Source organism: Falco peregrinus, chromosome 4 (assembly GCF_023634155.1).
Source record: "Falco peregrinus isolate bFalPer1 chromosome 4, bFalPer1.pri, whole genome shotgun sequence".
In the NCBI taxonomy this organism is placed as follows: domain Eukaryota; kingdom Metazoa; phylum Chordata; class Aves; order Falconiformes; family Falconidae; genus Falco; species Falco peregrinus.
In genome coordinates, this window is record NC_073724.1 from 117,020,285 (window position 1) to 117,038,139 (window position 17,855).

Below are 17,855 nucleotides of genomic sequence, written 5' to 3' on the forward strand. Positions count from 1 at the left end.
GAGGCCTCCATAACCTCTCTGGGGAACTTGTTCCAATGTTTGACCATGCTCAGTGCAAATAAGGTTTTACTAACGTTCAAATGGAATTTCCCATATTTTGGGTTGTGTCCATTGCCTCTTGTCCTGTCACTATGTTCCACTAAGAAACATCTGGCTCCATCTTTTTTACACTACCCATCAGGTTTTATGCACACTAACAAAACTCCCAACTCTCTCACCCTCTCCTCATATTAGAGATATTCCAGTCCCTTAAGGAGTATCACAGCCGTTCACACAACTTGCTCCAGTATGTCCATGTCTCTCTTGTACTGGGGAGCCTGGAAAGGTACCCAGCACCTGGATGTGTCCCAGCAGGGCTGAGTACGGAGGAAGGATCACCTCCCTCAACCTGCTGGCAATGTAGCTCAGGAGGCAATTAACCTTTTGCCTTGCTCATTGCTCGCTCATGGTCAACATGGCATCTACCAGGACCCCTACTGGGTCCTTTTCTGCCAAGCTGCTTTCCAGCCAGTTATCCCCAGCCTGTGGTGGTGCCTGGGGTTATTCCTTCCCAGGGGCAGGATTTGGCATTTTCCTTTGATGAACTTCAGGAGGTTTCTGTGGGCTCATTTCTTTAGCCTGCTCAGGTCCCTCTGAATAGCAGTGCAACCCTCTGGTGTATCAGCCACTCCTTCCAGTTTTGTATCATCTGAAAACTTGCTGAAGCTGCACTCTGCCTCTTCCAGACCATTAATGAGAGGCTTAATAGTATTGGACCCAGTATCAACCCCTGGGGTATATCTCCAGCGACTGGCCTCTGGCTGGACTTTGTGCTGCTCGTACTTTGAGCGTGGCAGTTCAGGCAGTTTTCAGTCCACCTCCCTGTCCATTTATTTAGGTCATATGTCTTCAGTTTATCGATAAGGATGTCATGGGAGACTGTCAACACATTACTAAGTCAAGATAGGCAACATCCACTGCTCTCCGTTCATCCACTGAGCCACTCACCTCCCTGCAGACAGTGATTGGGATGGTTAAGCATGATTTCTCCTTCATAAATCCATGCTGACTATTCCCAACCACCTTTTTGAACTTCATATGCTTTGAAATTTCCAAGATATGCTCTGTCACCTTCCCAGGGACTGAGGCTGACCAGCCAATAGTTCCCTGAGTCCTCCTTTTTGCAGTACTAAAGATAGGAGTGATGTTTGTGTTTGGGCCTCAGGAACCTTTCTCAATTGCTACAAGTTTTCGATGATAATTGAGGGTAACCTCACAAGAAGATCAGCCAGATCTCAGCACTCATGGATATGTCCTATCAGGTCTCATGGACTCAAGCATATCCAGTTTGCTCCCTGACCTGATCCTCTTCCACCAAGGATATGTCCTCCTTGCTCCAGACTATCTCACTAGGCTCAGACACCTGGGACAGCTGAGGATGTGTCTTACCCATAGAGGCCAACACGAACAAGGCACTGAGTACCTTTCCCATGTCCTCTGTCACCAGGCCCCCTGCGCCACCGAGCAGCGGTACAGCATTGTCCCTCCTATCCCTCGTATCAGCATGTGCTGTGCCGGGCTGACCCGGCGGGCCTGGCGCCGCCGCCGCCCTGCCCCTGCGCCCAGCCGGGCCGGGGCTGTCCCGGGGCCGCGGCCGGTGCCGCCCCCGCTGTCCCGGCCGCTGCTGCCCCGCCGGGGGAGGGTCCTCACCCCCTGCCCGGCCCCAGCGCGGGGCCCCCCGCGGGGCGCAGCCCCTCAGGCCCAGCCGGCTCCAGCCCCCCCGGGGGCACCGGCCCTGCCCGCAGCCCGGCCCCGGCCCGGGCTCCTCCCCGCGGGGCCACGGGCCCTGCCCGGAGCCGGCTCCAGCGCGGCCCCCGCGGGTCACAGCCCCCCGCGGGCACCCCCTGCCCCGGGCTGCGGGGGGGAGCTGCTCCCCCGCGGGCTCCGTGGGCTGAGGGGCACAGCCTGCCCCGCCGGGGGCTGCCCTGCCCTGCCCTGCCCTGCCCTTCCCCGCGGGCTGCCGGGGAGCCTCTGCTGCGGCGCCCGGAGCCCCCCCGGCCTCCTCCGGCCCGGCCCGGCCCTGCCCCGGGGGGCTGCGGGGCTGCTGCTCGCCCCTCCCGGCCCCCCTCGCTCCCGCCGCTGTTCCCCCCCGCGGGGGTTTTTCCCCTTCTCAGCCCCTTCTCCCCGCGGCGCTGCCCCCGCGGCTGCGGGGCTCGGCCTCGGCCAGCGGCGGGCCCGGCCTGGAGCCGGGGGGCAGCGGCTCTGCCGGCCGGGGGGAGCTGCCCGCGGCACCGGCACCCGGCCCCCGCCAGCGCCCGGGCACGGGGACCCGGTACATCTGCCTAATGTTAATAGTGAAGTTAAGTTTGTGGGTTAGATTACAGAGATGGAATGTAGTGAGAGAAGGCATTCAGAGTTGGAATGAGGAATAAAGCAGATTTATCAAAGGGGAAAAAGACAACCAAGATAACCTGGAGAGGAACTGAGGTAGCCACAGGAGGGCAAAGCATCAGAACTGAGAGACTGAATAGTTGGCTGTTTGGGGCAGCTGATAAAATAGGGAGGAAATGTATGAAAATCAAGTTGTTAAGATGTGGCAAAGGATACTTGACTCATTAGAGATGTTGGCAGGAGTGGCTGCAGCGAGGTGCAAGACATGGAAAGGTCTGAAATGCTGGAGGTTGGGGTCTGCAGCGGTTGTCACAGGTGTGCTGGCTTTAGGCATGGAGGAGAGCGGAGTTGAGAGGAGATGAAGATTCTTAAAAGATGTTTTGGAATTACTGTCTGCAATTCCTGGAAAGTCTGGTGGTTTTCTATTTTGAAAGGACAAGCGGAGAACGAGAAGTGCTGGAGGGGATGGGACAAAATGGGGCAAATGGGAGGTCCAAGAAGAGGGTGAGAAGAAGGTGCTCTATCTCAATTGAATTAGTAAAGATGAGGCAGAGGAAAGGACTAGAAAGGGGTGCGTAACGGCAATCTTGTTATATTAGACAGTTTTCTTCTGAATGAAACTGATAAGATCCTGTGTGTTGAGAGGAACGGAGACAGCAGGAATGGGAGGTCCTAAGGACAGAGTCAAAATGGTACAAAGCTTGCAGAAATGGCATTTAGTCTAGAAAGCTAGGGTGGATTTTACATGGGAAATAGGCAGAAGTGAAGAAGAGGATGAATTAGCAGTAGGGGCAGACAATCTCAGATTTCCCCCTAGACACTTCAACAGGTGAGAAAAATGACGGGGGCTGTGGATATTTTTATAATGAGTACTGAAACCTAAATTAAGAGCTAATTAATCCAGTCTTCTTGTACAGGTAGTGGGAGAACATTGGATGTCTTTAAAATATTTAGTCCATACAGCACATGAATTGCTTGTAGAATATTCTGGTGCTCTCTTGCTCTTTCTTTCCTTGTAGACTACTGTCTAGGGCAACTAGATGCCTGAATGGTTGTTGTCCAAAGCTGAATGGGATGATGGCAGGAATTAATTTTCCTAAGGCCTTATTTCTCATCTGTGATGTGGGGTCAAAGTTACCCTTTGATATTTGTCTTCTCTAGTCAGATTGTAAGAGCTTTTCACCTGAAAGGTGTGCATACAGCACCTAGCACTACAGATGAAAACTGGGGCACCTGCAGGCTCCTGCTGTATAAAGAAGTAGGAAATGTTCTCCTCAACCTGGAAAGGCTTGACGTGAATGATGAGTGGAGAGAATGAAATGGCTGTTACTGATAAAACTACAAGTATGGTAAGGGGAGTTCTAAAACACATAGTCTTGAATATAAAGTGATATTTAAATGAAATTGATGCAGAATGATGTTGACTCGCAATATAGAATGGAAGTTGTTAGTGAACACCTGTGCTGTACAGGTATATGACATAAATAATAAGAGACAGTTCCCAAAGCATGATAACTCTGCCTGAAGGTTGTGTCCAGGAGTTCATTCTTTACTCTTTGGGGAGAAACCACTTGCAGCTATAAGGAATTAAATTGCTTCTTTCCATAATAACAATGATCACTGTGAATTCATTGAGAACTCAGAGCCTGTCTCCTATATATATTATATATATATTTATATATGTAAGACATATAGATATCTATATCTAGCCTACTCAAATGAAATATACAGTGTGTTGGAATTCTGATTGCTTGGAAGTATTAGGGCTGGTGTGAGCTGAAATGTTGTGTCTGTAGCCAGGATTCAAAAAACTGAGCCCTGAGAAAGATCTCACTGCAAGATAAAGACTGTGCATCAAAGAAAAGGGGGAGCTGGAGGGGGGGGGGGGGGGACAGGGGAAGAGGGGAAAAATTGTCGGAAAAAGAAGTGGTTTTTTTCAAGGTTTCATGGTAACTGGTAACAGTGTAATGAGGTGACAGCCTACAGCAAACTGAGTGGAGTGAAGAAAAGGAGAGGAAATCTCTAAAATAAAACTTCCTAAATTGCTGGGAGTCACTGGACACGACAAGCTCTCTTTACTAAGACATGCGTAAGTTCACAGGACATATCTAGATGGCTTTTTACTGAAGGTGAATTCTTGTCAACATAATCTGAAGAATTATTAAAAAAACCCCAACTAATTGTTGCTTAGTTTTCCTTAACATTGATGCATTTAATAAACTTTTTGCTGCCAGCTGATCTGATTAGTGACAAAAGGTCAGAGTCAATAATGGACCCCTGAACAATATGTTTTCTGTGGAATCATAGAATTTTTTCCCCATTTATGTCCAACTGGGCAGTGAAGTCAACCAGGCCAGCCACATGGCAATCAAATCTCCACCTCAAGTGGCTGGTCCATAGCTGCCTTCTCCCATGCTGGCTGGTCCAGTGCTATCTGCTGAATCAAGCTGGCAAAAGGCAATGGGTACAGAAAATCAGTGTGAACAGTACAAACGGTAGGGGCTGTTATTTTACTGCCTCATTAAAAATAATAAAATGCCCCAGGGTAGCTATTTCTCGGGGTGCTTTTCAGCCAGCATCTTTGCTTTAGAGAAGCCAACTGATCTGGAAACAGGCTGATTTTCAGAGTTGCTGCTTACTTGCAGCTCTCAATTGAAACTGTGGTTCATTGCCAATCAGACTATTTTTACTCGGGTGCGGAAAGATAGCATTAGCTGGCTGACATTGGGTTCCCCAGCTTGAAGACGCTGGCTGTTGTCTTTCATGCCATTCTGCTGCAACCTGTGTACTCTTTTCCTGTCTGTTTTCCTGCTAAACCCCATAAGATGACTCTTATGTATTTTGGGGTGTTTACAAACACTTTATATGAATAAAGGTTTGGGAATAAGTTTTTGTAAAAATTCCCCTTTGTCCAGCTAATTAGAAACTGGTAGATAATGTGTACATCTTTTCAAATTTCCTTAAGTCCCCTGTTTTCTTAGCCTTTATCTACCTGTCACAGGATCTACACAGCATATCTTCTTGTTTACAGTACAAATCCAAGGTAAGCATCTTTACCAACTGTATATTTATATAGCATCTAACATGTTGGGCTGCTGATGCACTTAAAGCCTGCAGGTGCTACCGCTATAGAGATGGTATATAATAATAGGGAGCTGCTCATTCTCCCGTAAGGCATCTTGTTTCAACCCACAATATAGAGACATTAATTTAAAAGGTTCTATTTATTCAAATCAATCTGTCATGCAATGTTAATTAAGCATTAATTGATACTTCTCTGAGGCACCAGATCATCATTTTTCTTGAATAACCCTTGAAGTTTGGCTCAAGATACTGGAGGAAGGATGGAGTAGGCTTGTCTTTGTGACTACTAGAGGCATTATTTATTTATTTATGTATTCATTTGCTTATTTATTTTTGCTGTCAAGTGCATCAGTCTTCATAATCCTCTCCCCTCCCATTTTTTGCCAGAGGAGGAATTGGCAAAACAATAGGAAGGATGTAATTAGCAACTTGGCTGTAGGGTGCGTGGAGGGCTGGGCATAGAAACCAGTATGAAATCAGAGGTTTAATACGAGAACTGTACGTTGTCAGTCAATCATTTTCTCCCTGTTTAGATTCACAAGTGAATTGCAGATGTATTTCTTGGACACACCAGACTTTGTTTTTCTTTTGCTTTGCTGCAGAAAGCTATTTTCAGCCTAGGTTTTGTTCCTCTTGTTATGACATGCAGGAGATGTGATCTCACACCCTCCAAAGAACTGATACACAACATCAACACCATAACAAAGATCCGTCTTTACACTGCTTGAAAAAAAGAGGTAACTTCACAGCAGTGGAACTGCCTTTAGCTGCAGATGTGGAGTATCTCAGAGAAATCTTCCCCTGGAGATACTTATTGCTCATCTCCTTGTAGGTTTAATAATAGGTCAAAATATCATAGCATCTTCCTTCTGAAAACCATTTGGAGAACGTTAATGACATGGGCTTAACCCACAGCCTGCACAGTGCAACACTGTTTACACATACCACCCACCACCACGAACAGGCTGATTCATCCAGATGTTCTAGCATGGATGTACTGCTTTCCAGATCTTGCAGAGTTTCTCTCAGGATTTCCTTATGTACCTCTGCGTGTTCTCACAATGTACATTACAGACAGGTCTAACAGCGCCGTGCATGAGACTGACACAGCCAGTACATCAAAAGTGCTACAGGCACAGCCTGTGACACTGGACAGTATAGATGCCACAGTGGCAGCTGTTGCATCCTCTCTTCCTTCTTGACCTCTGAATATCTTTCCCCCTTGCAGCAGATGTGTAGCTCCTATTAGCACTGTAGCATTGTCCCACACCAAGTCTGAACTGCACTGTAACAATGCCCAAGCTTCTTGACACTCCTTACTTCACAGCTCTGATTGAGCAGCATGGTGCCACCCTTGGAGACTGTGCAAGCCCTGGTTTGTCACCCACAGCCATGGTGCAGAGAGGTGACTTCACTAGGGGCTCCAGTGGGAGCTATGCATCCAAGGATTTTCATCCCAGTTTGCTTTTGCTCATTTATGTTGGCTGGGGAAAATTAATTTTGTTCATGGTAAAGCTTTCAAATACTCTGGCTGTTCCAGACTAGACTTGTTTTAATTTATGGATTCTAATTAAACGTTAACTGATTGGGTGGGGAGGACAGTGGGGAGGACAGTGGGACAAGGAACGAAATTTGCTTTGGGGTGCATAAGCATCAGCTTGCATTCTGCAGGGGTGCATAAATTGTTTCTGTATGAAAAAGCAGAGCTTTTCCAACAAATTCTAATGCTAATTATTCAACTCTGTATGACTCTATCCTTGACTCTGCTGCTGGGGAAGTTAGTTTTTTTACGTGTTTTCTCACTGGGGTTAAGAAGCCACTGCATATCATAAGGCAAAACAAGCAGGAAGGTGAGGAGGAGCATTCATCTCTCATGCAACAGGATAACCCAAAACACAGAAGTATGGAAAAATAAATGAAAGTGAGTTATAGGATCTGTCTTCACCTGGTACAAAAAAGCACCCTTGAGTACTGCTGCTGCAAAAGCGTTTAGCATGTGTTTAACTCCTGTGAGGAGTCCTATTAAGCCCTAACATGAAGGATAGGCTTAAATAAGGAAGGCAATTTAAAATATACTTCAACAGGTGAGGTCCTTCCCCTGACTCCATTTTGTAATAACAGCATAGTATTACCAGTGATAATAATGGACAATCATAAATTTGGTAAGGTTTATATGCCTTTGAAGTGGAGCAGTCACCTTTTTCACTTGTATTGCTAAATTAAGACTAGTTATTTTTTTTGCACTGGATGCCAAGCAGACACGAGTCTTGTCTGGTCCAGGCACAGAAGCAAGTTCTTTATTTTATCGCATTTAACCTGTTAGCAGGAATGGGCAGTCTGACTCAGCTGAAAGTACTATCCTGAACACTTACTATGAGCAGTGTATTAACTTAATGTGGCCACGTTGGGAAAGATAAGTACATTAGATTTTAATACAGAGGTCTGCACTTCTGAATTACAGCTCAGCTCAGAAAAGACAAGTAACAGTATGTGGCAGCCTTCGCAAGGATCTTACAAATCCAGCTGAAACAAGAAATACAAATGCCTGTGAGAACAGCAGACCAGGTATAGGGAATCTAAAGGCTGGATAAATGTTTTGTGAGCTGGACGTCTGGCTCAAGGAGGTTTGTTCATCCCTGCATGATGGAAACAAATTGTTTTCTCCTAGGATTGCTAAATATAAGGTGCTTGTGGGAAGGGGAAGACGGTTGCATGCCTAAGGCATGCACTCAGATCTACAGAACATTCAGTCCTTTTGGGAAAATAAAGAATTAGCTTTGCCAGCCACATGCAGAGCTGCTACCTTATTCAAGGTAAACACACAATTCACCTGCAATTTTCAATTTTTGCTGTCTGTGCTAGGGAACTGCACTTTTAAGTGTAATTACTGGGCACTAAGGAGTCATTCTTCTGGCAGTCCCAACAAGGACAGAACAGGAGAGGCTCCCTCAGCTTTTTCAATAAGTAAATGCAGAATATTCGGCTTATTTTTACAGCTTCTTAATTCACCTATATTAGACCATATGTGAAAAAAAAACCCCTGCAGCTGTGCTGGGCAGTACTGAGCTACAGAATTTCCTCCAAGTGATGTTCCCAGTTAGAGTCAGCCACACTGCAAAGGACGCTGGCAAAATGTCCTTCCTCTCTGTAAAACGTGTGCTCTGCAGTCATAGGTGGTGGTCTTGATGGAGTGAAAGGACTTTTTAGCATTTCTCCTACACACTTGCTTACAAAGGAGGCCACCCATGACCCCGAGGGTCTGAGGAATGAGTTTCAAGCTGTCATTTATCTGGACGATGTTTCTCAGTTTCGCTTTATTTTCTTAATTCTATCGGGGTGGTTTGGTTTTGTTTGGTTTGTTTGTTTGTTTGATTTTTGGTTTGTTGTTTGGGTTTTTTTTTTTGGGGGGGTGGGTGGGTTCATTTTAATGGTGTGACATTTGCCAGGGAGAACATTTGCAGCAATAAATCTCATCAAAACCTCAACCAAAATCTCATCTATTGCTTGACATTCATTTCGATCCTTTCCACCACAGCTTTCTCCCTGCAGATTTCATCTTTGTGCTGGGAAACAGGGAATTGCTCATCCTACTCCATTGCTCTCAGAGCAGCCTCTGGGTGTTCCGTGATGGGAGGGCACAGAGGAGATTTTGTATTTTTGTAGTTAAATGCGGTGATATAACTTCCACATTATTCCCTCTTGTCTGAACCTTTTCTGATCTCTTTAACCATTGTCTTGGTGAGCTTTTAGCATGTTTGCTCCACTATCAGAAGCTCAATAAATAAATCCATGTACAGCTGTACAGTGGGACTGTTTCCCCTGTTTGCAATTGCCCTGCTTATTTAGAGACTCTGCAGCAGCCACCTCTGTTCCAGGTGGCTCCTGGGGAAAGGACGTTGTCTTTCTCCCTCCCGTTGCACTGGCCAACCACGGTAAAAGCTAAAAAAGCATGTGTGCAATGACAAAAGCAAAAAGTGCATATGCAGTGGCATTGTCTTCTGTTTGGGCAAGAGAATTGTGTAGCTGCAGCATTGAGCTCTCCAGGGAAGAAAGCAGGTTGGAGATCTGCTGTGGGAGGTCACAGGGCTGGTGGCATCCTAAAAAACATCCTACCTGGCATTATTCTGTTGACTCATGTTGGAAATTAGCTCACTTAGCAAGCCCATGCAATAAGTGTAAAAGAAAACATCTTAAAAATGTTAACATTGAGATGTGCTGACAATATCTTGGGGTAGCAGATGGGCATCTCTGGGGCACCTCTAAGAGGATTATTCTGCTTTCCACGTTGGCACACTGGGTTCTTCTTCACCAAAACATGTTAGCTGGACCAGCCACATGTTGAAAATGAAGCAGTGGAATATCCCAAAGGAAACCAAACCAAACCAACCAACCAAACAAACAAAAAAAGGCAGCTTGTTTGTTTCCTTGCTGTTTTTTAAAGCCAGTAGTTACATCCAGGGGGAAGACTGAGGGATGCAACTGGGACACGTACTGCGCTGTGATGGCATGCCTTGCCAAAGTGATAAAATGCATGACGTTTCCTGACACATGCATATTCTTAGTAGCTGCTGATGAGACAGGATGAGCGATAGTGCAAATGTTTGCTAACTTGGGGATGGCTTCCGATATGGAAGGTATGCAGAGCTATCTGAAGGCTGTAAAAGCCAGACACATGTAACTGGGATCAGCAGTGGATGTTCATTCTCCGAGGACACCTCAAAGGTTGTGTCAAAAAAAAACCCCAGGAATACAAGCCTAAGGGTGATATCATTGGAACCCTCTCCAAGTCATGGCCAGCTTGGGGTGCTGAAGGTCCGTGTGGTTGTAGTGGCTGCAGGAACTCGTGAGTTGATTGTGGCCTTGCAATACTCAGCAGTAGGATATGGATTTTGGAGCCGATTCTGAGCCCCATTTGAAAAAGGGTCTTTTTGTTTCCCCTGAGATGTTTCTCCACAGTCATGCCAGAGGAACCATAGTGGAATTGACAAGTTCATGGCTTTCTGAGACAGCCTGGTCTTTCTGGGAAGACACTTGTGTCTTTTTATTCCTCTTCTTCTTTGGCCATCTCATTTATTTTTCCAGGCTTGCATCCAAACTCCACGAGTGCTTTTTAAATCTTAGGTCAGTTACTCCCCGGTGAAAAGAAATGTATTTAGAAAATCATCCAGAGACCCAGATCAAATATTTTTAAAAAACACTACACTTCAGCTCACCAAAGCATGGACCACTTCTGCCTCCTTTATTTTCTTTATGACCTTTACAGGAATTTTCGTAAGAAAAGGTAGCTGCTCTCGGACTAATAACGCTTCTCCTCTCTGTGTCTATCTGTTAGATGAGGATGCTAATAGCAAAAGAAAGATAATTGTGCTTTAATTGGGTTCTGCTTGTTCAAAGAAGGAGGGGGCGAGGGATGCCTTTTGGTTCCCATGGCCTCCTAGATAAGTTTCCACATAATGCCAATTAAGAGCAAAATAAAGAGTATGCAAAACAGATGACAACTGCAGCTCACCAGGAATCATTCTTTTGTGACTAAAACAATGGGGCCTTCAACCAAGGGTGTGCTTTTTGCTGCTGTAGTTTCCCTTGATTTTTTATTACATTTTGCGTAAGATTTGCTGCTGAATGGATCAAGCCTAGAAAAGTTTAAGATGAATGCGACAGTCGTAGCCTTCCAATTGCGTATATGTGTGTGTGCACATACATTTGCCAAAAGCAGAAAGGAAAGTAAAATTAAGTTATTTTTTTTTCCTTTACAGGTTATTTTAATTTTGTTTTTATTTCAAAGGGATCTATTATGTACGGGGAGGGGTCAAGGTTCCCCCCCCCCCCCCCCCTTTTTCTGCATTTTTTTTCTTTTTCCTTGTTTGTTAGTTTTAAGGGTAATTATTCACCAGGGTCTTTTCAACTGTCAAATGCAACAAAAAGTAATCCGGCCTCTTCTCTTCCCTGCCCCCACACCCGCCTTTTCCTCCAACAAAAGCAGCCTTTGTTGGAGAGGGTCATCATTTCACAAGGATCCTTCTTCATCCCACAAGTTAGAAACGCTCTTCTACTTTATATCAACAAGACCTCTTATGAATGCCGGGAGACTCGGGATGTTGCAGCTGATGCTCTGCACTGGGTGATGTTACCCATGAACAATTACCAGTTTGACAAATTAGGCTCCGATAGATACTCTGAATGCTTTCATTTCCTTTAAGCGGGATTTCTAACTTACTACATGAGCTGGTTATCAATTTATCTACAATACATACCCTGGCATTAATCACTCTCCATCTAAAGGGAGGTCCTTAACCACTGGCTGGAGTTCACAGCTCCATTTGACTGGGATGAGCCCTCTGACTTCTCAAATTGTGTTTTCTTTTTTCTTCATGACTTGCAGCTCCTTGCTGTTGAGGAAGTGCAAAGAACACTGTTCAATGCCAATGCATTTTGCAGACAGAATTATGCTTCTTATAAACGGATCAATATATGCCAATCTCCAGCTTCATATAAATATTTGCTTAGATACTAAATTGATCTTGTCCTAGATTTGCCATAATTTAAGTCTATGAAGCTATAATCAAGACTCCTTGATAATAAAAAGAACCCATCAGCAATTACACTCATTCACTTCCCTATATTTAAGGCTATTTCAGCATTTCACTGATAAACTCCCGTTTTCAATCAAATTTGCAGTGTGAGAATCAACATTGCACACCAGTTAATGATGTTGGAGTGTTTCGTGTGTGGCATTTTGAAGTTATATCAGCATGCAGACATGAGCTATTTCAGTGGTGGGGGTTATCTAACAAGGAAACTAGATTTTACTAAAAATATACCTAAAACCTTATCTCAAAACTCAAACCGAGTATTGTCATGATGGATTTGAATGTACTTTTAGGTTTCTGAAGGCTTCCAGTAACCATATTTCTTAGAAACAGAAATATGTTTCTGTTTCCAGGCATATATTTCTTATCACCATGATCACTTAGCATTTTTATTATGGAATTATCTGGTAGTTCGAGTTACATCAGAGACCCTTTGCACTAAATGCTGGACTCCCCGTATGCAAATACTTTTGTTCTGTACATACGGAATGGACAGAAAAGGGCATCTGTTAAGGAATGTTGTTTTTATTTTGCAAGTGGGGGATGTGGTCTGAGGGGAAACTATACTCTTACAGTGTCATTGAGGAAGCCTTTTGAGGAAATAGATTGAAGCATCCCAAGGTTTGTTCTGGTTGACATCGAAACGGGGAAGTTTTGTTTAGAGATTAGGAAAATAATTTTCACAGTGAGTTTAGTCAAACACTGGTACAGAAGGAAAACTCAGTCCTTGGAGATATTAAAGACTGGTTTGGGCAAGGCCCTGAGCCACTTCGTCTAATTCCCCAGTTAGATCCGACTTCAAACTTGGCCCTGCTGTGAGCAGGAGGTTGGACTAGGTGGCCTCTAACCTAACTCTATGATACTCTGAACTTTGGAAGCTCCCCTTCCTCTCAGCAGATGTGTATGTGCATATATATTAGTAAGAACCCAAAAGAAGGCATATCTTAGTAAGCAACTGTGGGAGCAGGCTTGTAGGTACTTGCTGGTAAGGATCTCAGATGACAAGTGTGGGTTACGCTGGCTGGAAGAAAGGGCTAAATTCCCTTCACTTTCCCAGTGACTACGTGCCTGACCATAAGACAAAGTTCCATGTCCTTATGTTATTTCAAGATGGAAATGATTGCTATTTTGAAGCATGGCATTTTTGAGGTTAACCCATTGTCATGGTTTAGCCCTGGTAGGCAGCTTACCCTTACACAACTGCTTGTTCCCTCCCCCCCAGGGTGGGTTGGAGAAGAGAATTGGAAAACTCATGGGTTGAGATAAAGACATTTTAATAGGCAAAGCAAAAGCTTGTGCACAAGCAAAGCGAAGTAAGAAATTCATTCACTACTTCCCATGCGGATGTTTAACCATCCCCATGAAAGCAGGGCTCCATCTTGCATAAGGATTACTTGGGAAGACAAGCATAACACCACACCAGCTACTATAGAGAAACTTAACTCTATTCCAGCCAAAACCAGTACACCCATCACTGGCTGGTTTTATTTTTTCTGAGCTAGACTTGGCTTCCTGTGGCATATCCTAGAATCTGAAACACCTGCCCTCATCCATAACCATTTAACCAGCCTGAGAGTGCTTTACAAATAGATGTGTTAGGTGATACTCTGAGTCCATCCCCGTATCTTAATGTGTGGTTGCACCCATTATTAAAATGAACCTGTGCTGGGAGTGCTGTACAACACGTGCTGAAGAAAATCACCCTTTTAAGTGAAGAGCCACGTGTGCAAATGAAACCTTTAGGTAGGTCAGAATATTACATAAATAATGAACAAATTTATAATTAAGTCAAGATATAGCCTCAACACTTTCATTCCCAATAAAGATTCCTTGAGACTTTTAGAACCAAACGAAATGAAGTTTGGTTTGATGCCTCATTTGAAATTACTTCAACTTCCACTACACTCTTATAGTCTTTCCTAATTTAGAAAAATATCTGTTCAGGGCTGTCTTTTCCTCTCTAAACTGGCATTAACATCCTACATGGATCAGATGGATATTGTATACTGCAGGGTGCACCGGTCCTCACAGCCCTTCCGTCACTGCTTGAGTATTTCATATTTCCTAAGGAGCCTGAAGCACCAGAAACCATTAGTAAACTGAATGCATCATGCACCCCTGGAGGAAGGCAAATAGAATTAGACCTATTTTACAGATAAGAAAACTGAGGTCATTTTCCAGCTGATGTCTGAAGTTAAGCACCTATCTCACCGCTTTCAACTGTAAAACGATCTAACCACTGACGGCCTGCAGTGCTGGCTCTTTACCTTCACTTTTGATCCTCAAACGTTCAGCTCCTGACGTCCCTCGCTCAGTCCCCAGTGGTGGCTGTCACAATATTTCAGGCTTAATTGTCAGGAGAGCAGAGGCCCCTGGTAATCATCAAAACGCAGTGGATGTGCTGCACCTTCTGAGTCCATTTAATGCCTGGCTTTGCGCGTAAGCTGAAGGTGACTTTTCTCAGGCTTGTCACCCAAACGTGCTGCAGACAAATGAGCTCTGGCCAGAAAAATAAGAACTGCAGAGGGGTCTGGAAGAATTTGCTTGCTTGCTTTCCAAAAGGCCTTGCAAACTGTTTTGCTGATAATGTGAACAAATTGGTATTTAGGGCCTGGACTCTAAATCAAAGCAAACACATAGAAAAGCACCTAATAAGTAGTACTCGTTATCAGGTCATCACTGGCTCCAGAGCCTGCGGGGCAGGATCATATTCCGTTGCCTTCCTATCAGTCCCACCAATAGCTGGAGCCAATGCTGACCTGTGGAATTATCTCTCAGGATTAGTTGCCACCTCTTTATTTGCTGATCATTAAAAATCAAAATCCAAATCCCTGATCATGTTATTTTCCCTAGAAAAATCAAGTGAAATAATTTTGACTCCAGTTTCTGTACCAGCATGCTGAACACAGTCCAGAGATGTTGTCCATGGGCAAAGTAACCAATTTTGCACAGCAATTAACAATTGAGAGCATGTCTTCCTGTGCTGTAAAGACGTGTGTGTGTCATGTCACATCAGCACAGCCGTCCTGCCCCGTGCATGCCTGACCCTGCGTTCTCTTGCTTGAGGGTTGGCTCACAGCAGCCATGCTGGCACCAGAGATTAGAAACTCAGCTGCACAAGAGCAGACAGAGGTCTTTATTCTTTACTGATGTTAAAAATAAATAAATAGATAGAATAAAGGCAGTTCCTTTCTGAGTGTTGCTTCCTTCGTGGTCAGCAGTTGTCAGGGTGTAAAGGTGGAGGTGGTAAGGGATTGTCATCTCTTGCATGCAGGGTTGTGTCTTCTTTCTCAGAGCAGCTGCATAGCCCTGGGAATCAGAACAAGAGGAGAGGATGTGTTCAGAACTAGGGATGTTACACATAGGAGAGCAATGCCAGGGCAGTCCCTTCTAGCAAAACGGTCCCGTGTTTCTTTTTTTCATGGAATTTGTATAATCATTTTTTTCATAGGATTTTAATACGATCTTTTATAATCTTAATAATCTTTTCTGATTAGAAGAAACAATGAATTTCTACTTTCACAATACAGTAAAATAACAAATAGAAGAGTTACAGCCTGGAATCACTCTTCTTAATCCTATTTGATGCAGTATTCATCTCACCTAAAAACCCCTAAATGTCTCACAAACTTCAGAAACAAAAAGGCATTTCAAATGGCCAGTTCCTCTCACCTTCAGTGAACATATAAAACAGAGCAGCTAAATCGAGCACAGAAGTGTAACTTTCTGTCTATTTTCTAAACATAGGGGGAGTTGAGAAAACTAGGAAGGGGCAGCTGTCTCATGAGATGAATCCCGTTTCCTATGTCCCATGGGCTCCCTCCAGCTATAGACATCTCGGGAGGAGATTCATGGGTCTTAATGAGGAAACCACCCTGAGGATCCTCTATTCTGCCTGCACCAATTGATGGAGGAAAATCCAGACCAAAATATCTTCTCACCTAGATCATCAGCCAGGCTGGGTGAGATGAAGCTGAACCCTATGTTGCCCAAAGCCGATGAGGTGTGAACTCCACCTTGGTATTTTCATAGAATCATCTAGGTTGGAAAAGACCTTAAGATCATTGAGTCCAACAGGTTTTTTGTCTTCTCCAAGGCAAAATCCACCACCTTACACTATGCAACTCCACAGGAATTCTGTCTCTTGGTTACCATATGGAAAAATCATTTAAAATTAACCTCAAGGCTTCTTGATGAGTGTTGCACATTGATTGATTGAAAAAACTGTAAGCGATGACTAATGGGTGTATTAATCATAGCAGGACACATAACTTGGGAACATTAAGATAAAGGCCCTATTTTAAATATAGAGAAGGTGAGATCAAAGCTGACTTGTTGTCCTTTCATGCCCAATGGCTTTAAGGGGATGTCATCCAAAGAGTGGAGAATTGGCGCTACTTAGCTCGTGTAGTTCATCTTAAAAAGGAGACTAAAGGCAAACAAAAAGCAGTAAAAGTACCAGAATGTGATGATATGAAAACCTGTGCTTTTCTCAATGTGCTATTTAAAAACAGAGGAATTAAACTTGGTTTCGAAGTCTTGTATTTCATATATTTATACATTCATCCCAGGGAAACACATGAACAGAAGGTATTAAACTGAATATGTTTTTTTCAGTTAAATAATAAGATACTGGCACATTGATCTTTGCAGGCTTTGAATAGCTCCCATGAGCTTGTTGAGTGCTTACAAGACCCATCAAAGTTTTGAGACCTGAACAATTCCACTGATTTCAAAAAACACTTGGGAATTCATAGAGGTAGAATTTGCCTTGCCTCATTTTTTTAGCTTTCTGCAGTGCAGACATCCCCATTCTGGCTAGTCATCCTGGACTTCATCCACGGTCAATGAAGGGAAAGAGACTTCTGTGGAGCTCTTTAGCGGATGCATTTTGTATGTGTACCTTAGGATAAGATGAATTTTGCCTGTAAAACTCATGTAGATAGCTATACTGTAGGCATTTTAATGCACGTGGAAAATATTTTTCAATATTTGAACTGAGATCTGATGTTATCATTGTGTCACATAGATTTGTGGGCTCTGTAATCTACCTTTCTTATGTTGATTACGTATGTTCCAACCAAAAGGAGTACAAGTACCCACCTTTGATGTCCAGTTACATTGAAGAGTAAAACTTGTGCCTTTGTTCTTTATCTCAGCATTGCTCTTTAACCTCACAGGAGGCTGAATACTACTGATTAGCCCTGTTCCCCATAAATTTAAGCCATGTTGACTCCGTTTAATTTTGTGGGAGTTCAGATCACTGTTTGCTTCCCATGGATGGGCTATGGGGAAGGAGAGAGCTTGAGGAGCTGGGGAGTTTGAGGGACTAACGTTCTGATGGTCTGAATAAGAAGAGCTGAGAATATTACGGCGAACAGCCTATTTCCTGAGGAGGTGGGAGAAAATTTTCCTGAAGAGTTGCCACTTACAAACTATTTTCCTCTCCACAAGATTTAAAAAGAGGCATTTTTAAATAACATAGCACACCTCCTCTTCAGTTGGGAAGCTGAGACGCAGTGTGGGTAAGTGGTTTTGAGACAGCATTTTCCTGAATCAGTGTTAAAGCTGCAGATAGTACTGAAAAAAAAGTCTAACTCCCAGTAGCAAAATTGCTCTTCTTCTGTTGATCCCTGTGACCAGTCACAAAACCAACACAGATTAAGATTTCCAAAACTGTGTGTTAAAAAAAAATAAAATGCAACTAGCTGAGCTTCTGTAATTCCTTGTAGGTAGTGAAGATTGGATGTGAATTTAAATACCCTTTTGGGGGAGTTAGACAGAATTATGGTTGCCAGAGTAAATGTGATG